Below are 12,071 nucleotides of genomic sequence, written 5' to 3' on the forward strand. Positions count from 1 at the left end.
TAAACTCTGGGTATTGGTGATGGACAGGGAGGCCTGGCATGCTGCAGTCCATGGGGTCACAAAGAGTCAGACACGACTGAGCAACTGAACTGAACTGAAGCCCTAATAGGCCCTTGTGGACTAACTAGGTTACCCTCCATCTTCTGTAAACCTTAAGAACAGACCACATGGGGGGACTCCCCTGGTGGTCCAGTGGTTGACTTCACTGTTCCAATGCAGGGGTATCAGGTTCAATAGCTGCTCAGGAATCTAAGGCCCCATATGCCACACAGCCAAAAAATTTAAAAAATGGTAATAGTAAAGAATAGACTATGTACCCCAAGGTTCATTGCAGCACTATTTACAATAGCTAGAACATGGAAGCAACCTAGATGTCCATCGACAGATGAAGGGATAAGGAAGTTGTGGTTCCATATACACAATGGGATATTCAGTTCAGTTCAGTTCAATCGCTCAGTCGTGTCCAACTCTTTGCAACCCCATGAATCGCAGCACGTCAGGCCTCCCTGTCCATCATCATCTCCCGGAGTTCACCCAGATTCATGTCCACCGAGTCAGTGACGCCATCCAGCCATCTCATCCTCTGTCGTTCCCTTCTCCTCCTGCCCCCAATCCCTCCCAGCATCACAGTCTTTTCCAATGAGTCAACTCTTCGCATGAGGTGGCCAAAGTACTGGAGTTTCAGCTTTAGCATCATTCCTTCCAAAGAAATCCCAGGGTTGATCTCCTTCAGAATGGACTGGTTGGATCTCCTTGAAGTCCAAGGGACTCTCAAGAGTCTTCTCCAATTACTCAGCCATAAAAAGGGACACATTTGAGTCAGTTCTAATGAGGTGGATGAACCTAGAGCCTATAACACAGAGTGAAGTAAGTCAGAAAAAGAAAGCTAAATATCATATACTAACACATATATATGGAATCTAGAAAGATGGTACTGAAGAATTTATTTGCAGGGCAGCAATGGAAAAACAGACATAGAGAACAGATTTATGGACACGGGAAGAGGAACGGAGAGGGTGAGATGTATGGAGGGAGTAACATGGAAACTTAAATTACCATATGTAAAATAGATAGCCAATGGGAATTTGCTGTATGTCTCAGGGAACTCAAACAGGGGCTCTGTATCAACCTAGAGGTGTGGGATGGGGAGGGAGATGAGAGGGAGGTTCAAAAGGGAGTGGGACATACGTACACCTATGACTGATTCATGTTGAGGTTTGACAGAAAACAACAAAATTCTATAAAGCAATTAACCTTCAATTAAAAAGTAAATAATTTTTTTTTAAAACTCACCAAAACAAAATAAAATCTTCTCACAAAACTTCAGACCAAAGAAAGAAAGAAAGAAATTGACTATGTGCGATCTGAAATAAGAGGAACAGGCAAATAAAGAAGATCAAGTGCACTGCAGGGTAGGCCATCTCAGGACACATGCTTAAATAACAAAATCCAGGGTTCAAAAGCCAGCCTGGCTCCCCCAGGTTCCCGAAGTTTCCCCTACTGTTCCCATTCTTTGGGACAGCAGGATTATTCCTGCTTCCGAACCTGTAGGAAAGAGGTCAACAAATCTGAACCAGAGAAAAATAGACTCTGTGAAGGCAGAATTTGGTAAAATATCTGCTTTCTTGGTTTTGCTTAGTTTAGGCAATAGAATTGTCTTGAAAAATAATCTTTCTTTTTCTGTTTATAATAGTAAAACATGTTCACTGCAGATATCTTTAATGATACAGAAAAATATATAAATATAATACAATATAAATATAAAAGAAAATAAATATCTACAATAACCACTCACTGTTAACTTTATGGTGCATATCACCAGATCTTTTTTCTATGTATCGTTGTGTATTTTGGATACCCTATTGGGATACAATTCAATAGCTTGTTTTTTTTTCACTTCATAATATAGCATCAGCTGTAATGGCTACATGGAATTATATGTGAGCAGCAGAATGAAAAAATACACAAAGACGAAGGTGACAGTGGCTGCTTTTACTTCTAAGTATGTGAGGTTACATGATTTCTATCAGTAGAGAAAATTACACACTGTGCCATTCCATTTGGAGACTGGTTGGAGACCTAGAAAGTCAAATCTAATCATCCCGATCCTTCTGTGTTACTGAGGAGCGTAAACAGAGGAGACAAATATTTTGTGAATGCTTGGATCTACAAACAGAGGCTAAAGCCATGAAGGGGGAGAGAAGCAGAGTAATGAGACAGTCAATTCCTAAGCAGCGCGATAAGAAATCCAGGGTCCACGAGGAGGAGAAGGGGTCTGGGGCTCTCAAAGAGGAGATAGGGGTCTGGAATTCTCAAGGAGGAAGAAAAGACACTTTTTTTCTACATTCCTTAGTAAGGATTCAGTTCAGCTTAGCTGTATCTGACTCTTTGCAACCCTATGGACTGCAGCATGCCAGGCCTCCCTGTCCATCACCAACTCCTGGAGTTTACCCAAACTCATGCCCATTGAGTCAGTGATGCCATCCAATCATCTCATCCTCTGGCGTCCCCTTCTCCTCCCACCTTCAATCTTTCCCAGCATCAGTGTCTTTTCAAATAAGTCAGTTCTTCACATCATGTGGCCAAGGTACTGGAGTTTCAGCTTCAACATCAGTCCTTCCAGTGAACACCCAGGACTGATCACCTTGCAGTCCAAGGGACTCTCAAGAGTCTTCTCCAACACCACAGTTCAAAAGCATCAATTCTTCGGTGCTCAGCTTTCTTTATAGTCCAACTCTCACATCCATACATGATTACTGGAAAAACCATAGCCTTGACTAGACAGACTTTGTTGGCAAAGTAATGTCTCTGCTTTTTAATATGCTGTCTAGGTTGGTCATAATTTCCTTCCAGGGAACAAGCATCTTTTAATTTCATGGCTGCAATCACCATCTGCAGTGATTTTGGAGCCCAAAAAATAAAGTCTGACACTGTTTCCACTGTTTGCCATGAAGTGATGGGACCGATGATCTTTGTTTTCTGAATGTTGAGCTTTAAGCCAAGTTTTTCACTCTCCTCTTTCACTTTCATCAAGAGGCTCTTTAGTTCTTTTTCACTTTCTGCCATAAGGGTGGTGTCATCTGCATATCTGAGGTTATTGATATTTCTCCCAGCAATCTTGATTCCAGCTTGTGCTTCATCCAGTCCTGCGTTTCTCATGATGTACTCTGCATAGAAATTAAATAAGCAGGGGGCCTACGCTTGTTCTCTGTCTAGCTGTGACCGGCTGAGGAGGCGCGGCGGCATAGGGACGGTACCCTTGCCGGGCTACTACAGCACTAGGGTGTCAGTTGGTCCCGCCCAGAACACTTCAGTTCTGCCCTGGAAGGATATATTTAATAACTGATTGGTGTGTCCCTTGAATACAAGAAAATGGAAACTGAACAGCCAGAGGAAACCTTTCCCAACACCGAAACCAATGGCGAATTTGGTAAACGCCCTGCTGAAGATATGGAAGAGGAACAAGCTTTTAAAAGATCTAGAAACACTGATGAGATGGTTGAATTACGCATTCTGCTTCAGAGCAAGAATGCTGGGGCAGTGATTGGAAAAGGAGGCAAGAATATTAAGGCTCTCCGTACAGACTACAATGCCAGTGTTTCAGTCCCAGACAGCAGTGGCCCCGAGCGCATATTGAGTATCAGTGCTGATATTGAAATGATTGGAGAAATTCTGAAGAAAATCATCCCTACCTTGGAAGAGGGCCTGCAGTTGCCATCACCCACTGCAACCAGCCAGCTCCCGCTCGAATCTGATGCTGTGGAATGCTTAAATTACCAACACTATAAAGGAAGCGACTTTGACTGCGAGTTGAGACTGTTGATTCATCAGAGTCTGGCAGGAGGAATTATTGGAGTCAAAGGTGCTAAAATCAAAGAACTTCAAGAGAACACTCAGACAACAATCAAGCTTTTCCAGGAATGTTGTCCTCAATCTACTGACAGAGTCGTTCTTATCGGAGGAAAACCTGATAGGGTTGTAGAGTGCATAAAGATCATCCTTGATCTTATATCAGAGTCTCCCATCAAAGGACGCGCTCAGCCTTATGATCCCAATTTTTATGATGAAACCTATGATTATGGTGGTTTTACAATGATGTTTGATGACCGCCATGGACGTCCTGTGGGATTTCCCATGCGGGGAAGAGGTGGTTTTGACAGAATGCTGCCTGGTCGGGGTGGGCGTCCCATGCCTCCCTCCAGAAGAGATTATGATGATATGAGCCCTCGTCGAGGACCTCCTCCACCCCCTCCCGGACGAGGTGGCCGGGAGGTAGTAGAGCTCGGAATCTTCCTCTTCCACCACCACCACCACCTAGAGGAGGAGATCTAATGGCCTATGACAGAAGAGGAAGACCTGGAGACCGTTATGATGGCATGGTTGGTTTCAGTGCTGATGAAACCTGGGATTCTGCAATAGATACATGGAGCCCATCAGAGTGGCAGATGGCTTATGAACCACAGGGTGGCTCTGGATATGATTATTCCTATGCAGGGGGCCGTGGCTCATATGGTGATCTTGGTGGACCTATTATTACTACACAAGTAACTATTCCCAAAGATTTGGCTGGATCTATTATTGGCAAAGGTGGTCAGCGGATTAAACAAATCCGTCATGAGTCAGGAGCTTCGATCAAAATTGATGAGCGTTTAGAAGGATCCGAAGATCAGATCATTACCATTACAGGAACACAGGACCAGATACAGAATGCACAGTATTTGCTGCAGAACAGTGTGAAGCAGTATGCAGATGTTGAAGGATTCTAATGCAAGATATTTTTTCTTTTTTATAGTGTGAAGCAGTATTCTGGAAAGTTTTTCTAAGACTAGTGAAGAACTGAAGGAGTCCTGCATCTTTTTTTTTTTATCTGCTTCTGTTTAAAAAGCCAACATTCCTCTGCTTCATAGGTGTTCTGCATTTGAGGTGTAGTGAAATCTTTGCTGTTCACCAGATGTAATGTTTTAGTTCCTTACAAACAGGGTGGGGGTGGGGGAGGGTGTGCAAAAACTAACATTGAGATTTTGAAACAGCAGCAGAGAGTGAACTTTAATTTTTGTTCATTGTTGGTGGTTTAAAGAAGTCCCCCCATGTAATTATTGTGAACACTTTGCTTTGTGGTCACTGTAACATTTGGGGTGGTGGGACAGGGAGGAACAGTAACAGTAGTCCATATGTCCCTGGCATCTATTCAGAGCAGTGTGCAGAATGTAACGCTCTTTTGTAAGAAACGTTTTATGATTTTTAAAATAAATTTAGTGAACCGATTTTTGGTGGTCATTTTTTTTAAGATGGTCATTTTTCAAATGGCTGAATTCCCTCCAACCTACCCCCGAACGGAACACTAAGTTTAATTTTCAGTCCTCTGTTGGATATAAATAAATGGCATCTCTTCTTGGACTTAGGCAAAATATCTTGACAATACTCAGTTCTGGTGATTCTTAATGATTTGAAGTCCATTGCTTGGGAGGAAATTCCACCACACATCCATGCTTATAATAAGCTGGGGATTTTTGTTTGTTTTTGCAAATGCTTGCCCCTACTTTGCAACAATTTTCTGTTCGTGATTCTGAAGAACCAAGGTGGGGAGCAACACAACCGATGGAATAGTGGTATAAGTTTATACCAGAAGCTTAATGACAAGTTTTATCAATCAGAATAATACTTGGTTATGGAAGTGACTGATGGTAAATAAATTCTGATTATTTTTTATTAGATGATTTCTCACATATAGACTTAAACTGTCAGCTTGGTAGTGTCTATTAGTTAAACTTTGTAAAATATATATATATATATATATATACTTGTTTTTCCATTGTATGCAAATTGAAAGAAAAAGATGTACCATTTCTCTGTTGTATGTTGGATTATGTAGGAAATGTTTGTGAACAATTAAAAAAAAAAAGATGAAAAAAATTCCTGTGGATGTTTTGTGTAGTATCTCTTGGCATTTGTATTAATAGTTAAAAGTTCACTTCCAAATAAAACTCCCATAATGCTAGATTTGATGTGTGCCCAATTTTGAACAAGGGTTGATTGACACCTGTAAAATTTGTTAAAACGTTCCTCTTGTAAGGAAATACAATAATCTTAAATTATGGAAAAAAAAAAGAAATTAAATAAGCAGGGTGACAATATACAGCCTTGACATACTCCCTTCCCTATTTGGAACCAGTCTGTTGTTCCATGTCCAGTTCTAACTATTGCTTCCTGAGCTGCATACAGATTTCTCAAGAGGCAGGTCAGGTGGTCTGGTATTCCCATCTCTTTCAGAATTTTCCACAGTTTCTTGTGATCCACTCAGTCAAAGGCTTTGGCATAGTCAACAAAGCAGAAATAGATGTTTTCTGGAACTCTCTAGCTTTTCAATTATCCAGGGGAAGTTGGCAATTTGATCTCTGGTTCCTGGATTATATAACAACAATGTATCCTGCTTGAGGACAGTTTGTCCTTCCTGAAAACCTTCTGACTAATCCTGATATCTTACAATGTATATTATGGGAGTGGGTCTGGTAAGATCTTTCTACTGTTAAATTCTAGACCTGTTATTTTAAAATGTAAATTGTGGGAGTGGGGCTAGTAAGATCTATGCAACCTTGAGACATTCTTTTGATTTATTGTAATAAGCAATTAAAAAGTATATAACTCCCTTGCTAACACCAGAAAGGGGGGCAACTCTTTGCCCCACTTCTGATGTCTATGTCAGAAGCTTTCTCTGTCCCTTGTCATACTTTAATAAAACTCTGCTACACAAAAGCTCTTGAGTGATCAAGCCTGGTCCCTGGTCCTGAAACTAAATCTTCTTTTTCAGTAATACCATAGGGTCCCAGAGGAATGGGACTTTTCAGGAGTCTACAATGATGCTAAATATCAGTAACACCCACTCCAACCTTTAGTACAGGCTGCTGCTCATCCAGATGGCTCCCTAGAGTGGGCTGAGGATTAACCAAGAAAAGAGGACGCGTGATATATCTGGGCTGCCTTGCAGTCTGGGAGATGAAAACTGAGGTTGACAGAGCCAGAACTCAGCACTGAAAATGCCTGTAAGAACTTAGCCCCTGAAAACTCATCAAATCCTAGAGAGGATATTGAATTTTCCACAGGCTGTCAGATACAGAGCTTGAGCCAATTTCATTTCAATCTCAATAGATAGGGAAGCTCAGATGCCATGTAGTTATATTGACGTCTCATAATTTATTTACTGAGTTGGAGAACCATTGTTCATTTATTTAGGTTTTTTCACTCTTCCCAATGAAATGATAAACAATAGAGCAGAGACTGCTAGCCAGCCACCAAATCTTTGTCCTTCTCTTCCTGAGCACAAACTAGAACTCTACTTCCCAGTCTCCTGTGCAATGACATGTGGCCGCTAAGACAGAGTTAGAGCCAGTAGAAAGGATATGTGGGCTCCCTGGTGGCTCAGGTGGTAAAGAATCCGCCTGCAATGCAGGTGGCCTCGGTTTGATTCCTAGGTCAGGCAGACCCCCTGGAGAAGGGATAGGCTACTCACTCCAATATTCTTGGGCTTCCCTGGCGATTAAGTAAAGAATCTGCCTGCAATGTGGGAGACCTGGGTTTGATCCCTGGGTTGGGAAGATCCCCTGGAGGAGGGCATGGCAACCCACTCCAGTACTCTTGCCTGGAGAATCCCCATGGACAGAGGAGCCTGGCAGGCGACAGTCCATTGAGTCACAGAGTTGGACACGACTGGCTGACTGAACACAGCACAGCACAGAAAGTATACGGAGGTGATTTGCCCTCTCTAGGCCAAGGCTTTTTTATTTTTTAATGGTCATACCACATGTAGGATCTTAGCTCCTCAATCAGGACTTGAACCTGGGGCCCCTGCAGTGGAAGAGCAGAGTCTTACCACTGTACCATCAGGAAAGTCCCCCAGGGCTTTTAAACAGTGGCATGTTTCACTTCTTCCCTTTTACCTTCTGCCCACTAGATGCAAAATAATGACAAGGCTCTAGGGAGTGAGGGGGCCACAGATGGAAGGAGGTTGGAGCCCTGAATTATTTCATGGAAGAGAGTCCTCTGTTAGCCTGGAATCCTACTTCGAACTTTTTCATGAATAAGAAAGAGCCTTTCTACCTTTCGGGGGCTTATCTGGAACTGCACTATTAGTTTACCCTAACTCTACAAACATCTGGAGACATCAGTGCTTGCACACCTATCTGTATTACTTAGGACTATCACTGATTCATGACTGTCATGTTCAAGGTTTGGAACATTTTAAGGCATTTGATAAATGCCTTATCAAATGGCATTTATGATAGATGGTAAAGAATCCACCTGCAGTGCGGGAGACCTGGATTTGATCCCTGGGTTGGGAGAAAGGCTACCCACTCCAGTATTCTGGCCTGGAGAATTCCAGGGATTATACAGTCAATGGGGTCGCAAAGAGTTGAACATGACTGAGCTACTTTCACTTTCAAGGCGTTTGATAAACTATGGCCAAACTAAACCCAGAATTGTGCCTCTGATAATTATTTGAGGTCATTCCAGTTCCTATAACTGTTTATAAGAATGCATAAAATGGTTTCAACTCATCCCTTTATAGAGAAGTAAAAAATATTTGTTGAGAATGACTGAACCCTCCCTCTGATTACTATATACATTGAACCACAAAGAGTGAGTTTTCCTATCAGCTGAACCCAGCTCTTCGTTAGAAATTTCTCAGTACCTTTAATCCATGGGGCACATCTTCATCTCATCTCCATCTCAGAGTTCTAATCCAGCCATCCTGTCTGACCCAGACCCCTGCTTCTGGCTTCAGAGCCTTTGTTAAACAGTCACAATTTTCGCTCGTTTGTGCAAAGTGAGTCTCCAAGTATTTTTAAGTGTTTCCATAGAAACTGCTTTCCAGAAAAAGGCCATTTAATGAAAGCTTAAAAGCAAAATCTATATGTTTCAATACTTAGAAATCTCACTGAATCACTTACAAAGAATATAAGATGTGGCATATTCAAGCCTGTACTTAATTGTATACTGTATATAATATTTGACATAATAAGGACTATAAAAGTAACATCTAACTTCCTCAAGTTTTATGATTTTTCTGTTTTATGCTTAAAATATTGAGAGTCAAAGGTTTACTTTTCAAGACCAATCCTTTGAAGGGTGACCTTCCAGAAATGGAGTTGCCCTTCTGCTTGGAACTGGTTCAGGCCCACCCCTTGAAGCAATATATTTCTGGTTAAGCAAAGATTTAGACTCCAGTTCCCCATCTCGCCAGGACGGAGCTGAAATGGCTAATCCTGCCACAAGCAGGCCCAACAGTCCCAAAGGCTTGGACCTCATTCCGTCTCACTACACATCAGAGAAAGAACCAGTGATCCCCTAGTGATGGAACTTAAAAGCCTCACAGCCCAAGGGCTCCTCTCTGGAGTCCAGTACCTGGTCCTGCCAGATTTCCAGGCTCAACCAAGATGGTCAAAGTGGACAGACACCCCTTCACTGTCACTGTCTCCATGAGCTTCCCCTGTGAAGACTGCTCCAAGAGATTTACCATGTGCTGCTTGGCCATTTGCTTTTGTTTACATCAAAAGTATTTAGGATATGGCTCTAATGTAATTAATGTACTTATTTCCTCTCTCACCTACTCTCCAGTTTTGTCAATGTGGTGAATGACATTAATGGATGGTATAGAGATCAACCGCCTTTGCATTTTCAAGATAAACTAAACTAGATCATGAAAGCTCCACCTACAGATATAAGTATATACACATTATATGTTGTTGGCTTTTTGTCTCTGACTGACTTTTCCAGCTTGGATCCCAAGATTAGACTAAGTTTATGAAGTCAATTGTTGAACATTTTCTCTTTTCTAGTCTCCTGAAGAGTTCAAGATTAGAATTACGATCCAAAAATATTTGATTGTGCTGTGCTGTGCTGTGCTCAGCTGCTCAGTTGAGTCCAATTCTGCGACCCCACGGACTGTAGCCCACCAGGCTCCTCTATACATGGAGATTCTCCAGGCAAGAATACTGGAGTGGGTTGCCATGCCCTCCTCCAGGGGATCTTCCCAACCCAGGGACCACCCCAGGTCTCCCACAATGCAGGTGAATTCTCAATATTTGCTGGATTTACCTATCCTAACCCCTGCATGGATCACAACCTTGTTATGGCGAAGGGGCTTGGGTAACTCAGTGAAGCTATGAGCCACACTGTGTTCAAGACACACAGATCACAGTGAAGAAATCTGACAAAACATGGTCCACTGGAGAAAGACATGGCAACCCACTCCAGTATTCTTGCCTGGAGAATCCCAGGGATAGTACGAAAAGGCAAAAAGATATAACATTGGTAGATGAGGCCCCCAGGCTGGAAGCTGTCCAGCATGCTACTGGGGAAGAGCAGAGGGCAATCAGTAGTAGCTCTAGTAAGAACGAAGCAGCTGGACCAAAGCAGGGATTTCTTTCTCGATGCACAGCTGTGGATGTGTCTGGTAGTAAAAGTAAAGTTTGATGCTGTAAAGAACGTTGTATTTGAACCTGAAATATTATAGGTCCATGAATTAAGGTAATTGCATGTGGTCAAGCAGGAGATGTCAAGATTGACCATCGACATCTTAGGAATCAGTGAACTAAGATGGATGGGAATGTGTGAATTTAATTCAGATGACCATTATATCTACTACTCTGGGCAAGAATCCCTTAGAAGAAATGGAGTAACTCTCATAGTCAATGTAAGAGTCTTAAACGCAGTACTTGGATGCAATCTCAGAAACATCACAATGATCTCAGTTTATTTCCAAGGCAAACCATCCAGTATCACAGTAATCCAAGTCTATGCCCCAACCAGTAATGCCAAAGAAGCTGAAGTAGACTGGTTCTATGAAGATCTACAACACCTTCTAGAAATAACACCAAAAATGAGGTCCTTTTCATCATAGGGGATTGGAATGCAAAAGGAGGAATTCAAGAGATACCTGGAATACCAGGCAAGTTTGGCCGTGGAGAACAAAATGAAGCAGAGCAAAGGCTAACAGCCTTTTGTCAAGAGAACATGCTGCTCATAGAAAACACCCTCTTCCAACAATATAAGAGACAACTCTACACATGGACATCAACAGGAGGTCAATACCAAAGTCAGACTGATTATGTTCCTTGGAGCCAAAGATGGAGAAGCTCTGTATAGTCAGTAAAAAGAAGACCTAGAGTTGACTGTGGCTCAGATCATGAGCTCCTTATTGCAAAATTCAGACGTAAATTGAAAAAATGCAAGGAAAACCACTAGGCCATTCATGTATGACTTAAATCAAATTGCTTATGATTATACATTGGAGGTAATGAATAGATTCAAAGGATTAGATCTGGTAGACAGAGTGCTTGAAGAACTATGGACAAGGTTTATAACATTGTATAGGAGGTGGTGACCAAAATCCTCCCAAAGAAAAACAAATGAAAGAAGGCAAAGTGGTTGTCTCAGGAGGCTTTAGACAACAGCAGAGAAAAGAAGTGAAAGGGAAGGGAGAAAGGAAAAGATATGCCCAGCTGAATACAGAGTTCCAGAGAATAGCAAGGGAAGATAAGAAGGGCTTCTTAAAGTGAGCAATGCAAGAAATAGAGGAAAACAACAGAAAGGGAATAGAGGAAAACAACAGAAAGGGAAAGACTAGAGATCTCTTTGAGAAAACTGGAGATACCAGGGCAACATTTCATGCAAGGATGGGCATGATAAAAGACAGAAACAGTAAGGACCTAACAGAAGCATAAGAGATTAAGAAGGGTGGAAGAATACACAGAACTATACAAAAAAAGGTTTTAATTACCTGGATAACCATGATGATGTGATCACTCACCTAGAGCTGGTCATCCCAGAGTGTGAAGTCAAGTGGGCCTTGGGAGGCAATACTATGAACAAAGCTAGTGGAGGTGAGCTATTTCAAATCCTAAAAGATGATGCTGTGAAAGTGCTGCACTCAATATGTCAGAAAATTCCCAAAACTCAGCAGTGGCCACAGGACTGGAAAAGGTCAGTTTTCATTCCAATCCCAAAGAAGGGGAATGCCAAAGAATGCTCAAACTATTGTACAATTGTGTTCTTTTTACATGTGAGAAAGGTAA

The 12,071-nt window shown here is 41.9% G+C and overlaps 1 pseudogene; it reads left to right on the plus strand.

The window, feature by feature from the left end:
• Positions 1-3,203: 3,203 nt before the first annotated feature.
• LOC114118735 (heterogeneous nuclear ribonucleoprotein K-like) lies at positions 3,204-5,998 on the plus strand (annotated as a pseudogene).
• The last annotated feature ends 6,073 nt before the right edge of the window (positions 5,999-12,071 follow it).

Source organism: Ovis aries, chromosome 16 (genome assembly GCF_016772045.2).
Source record: "Ovis aries strain OAR_USU_Benz2616 breed Rambouillet chromosome 16, ARS-UI_Ramb_v3.0, whole genome shotgun sequence".
Classification (NCBI taxonomy): domain Eukaryota; kingdom Metazoa; phylum Chordata; class Mammalia; order Artiodactyla; family Bovidae; genus Ovis; species Ovis aries.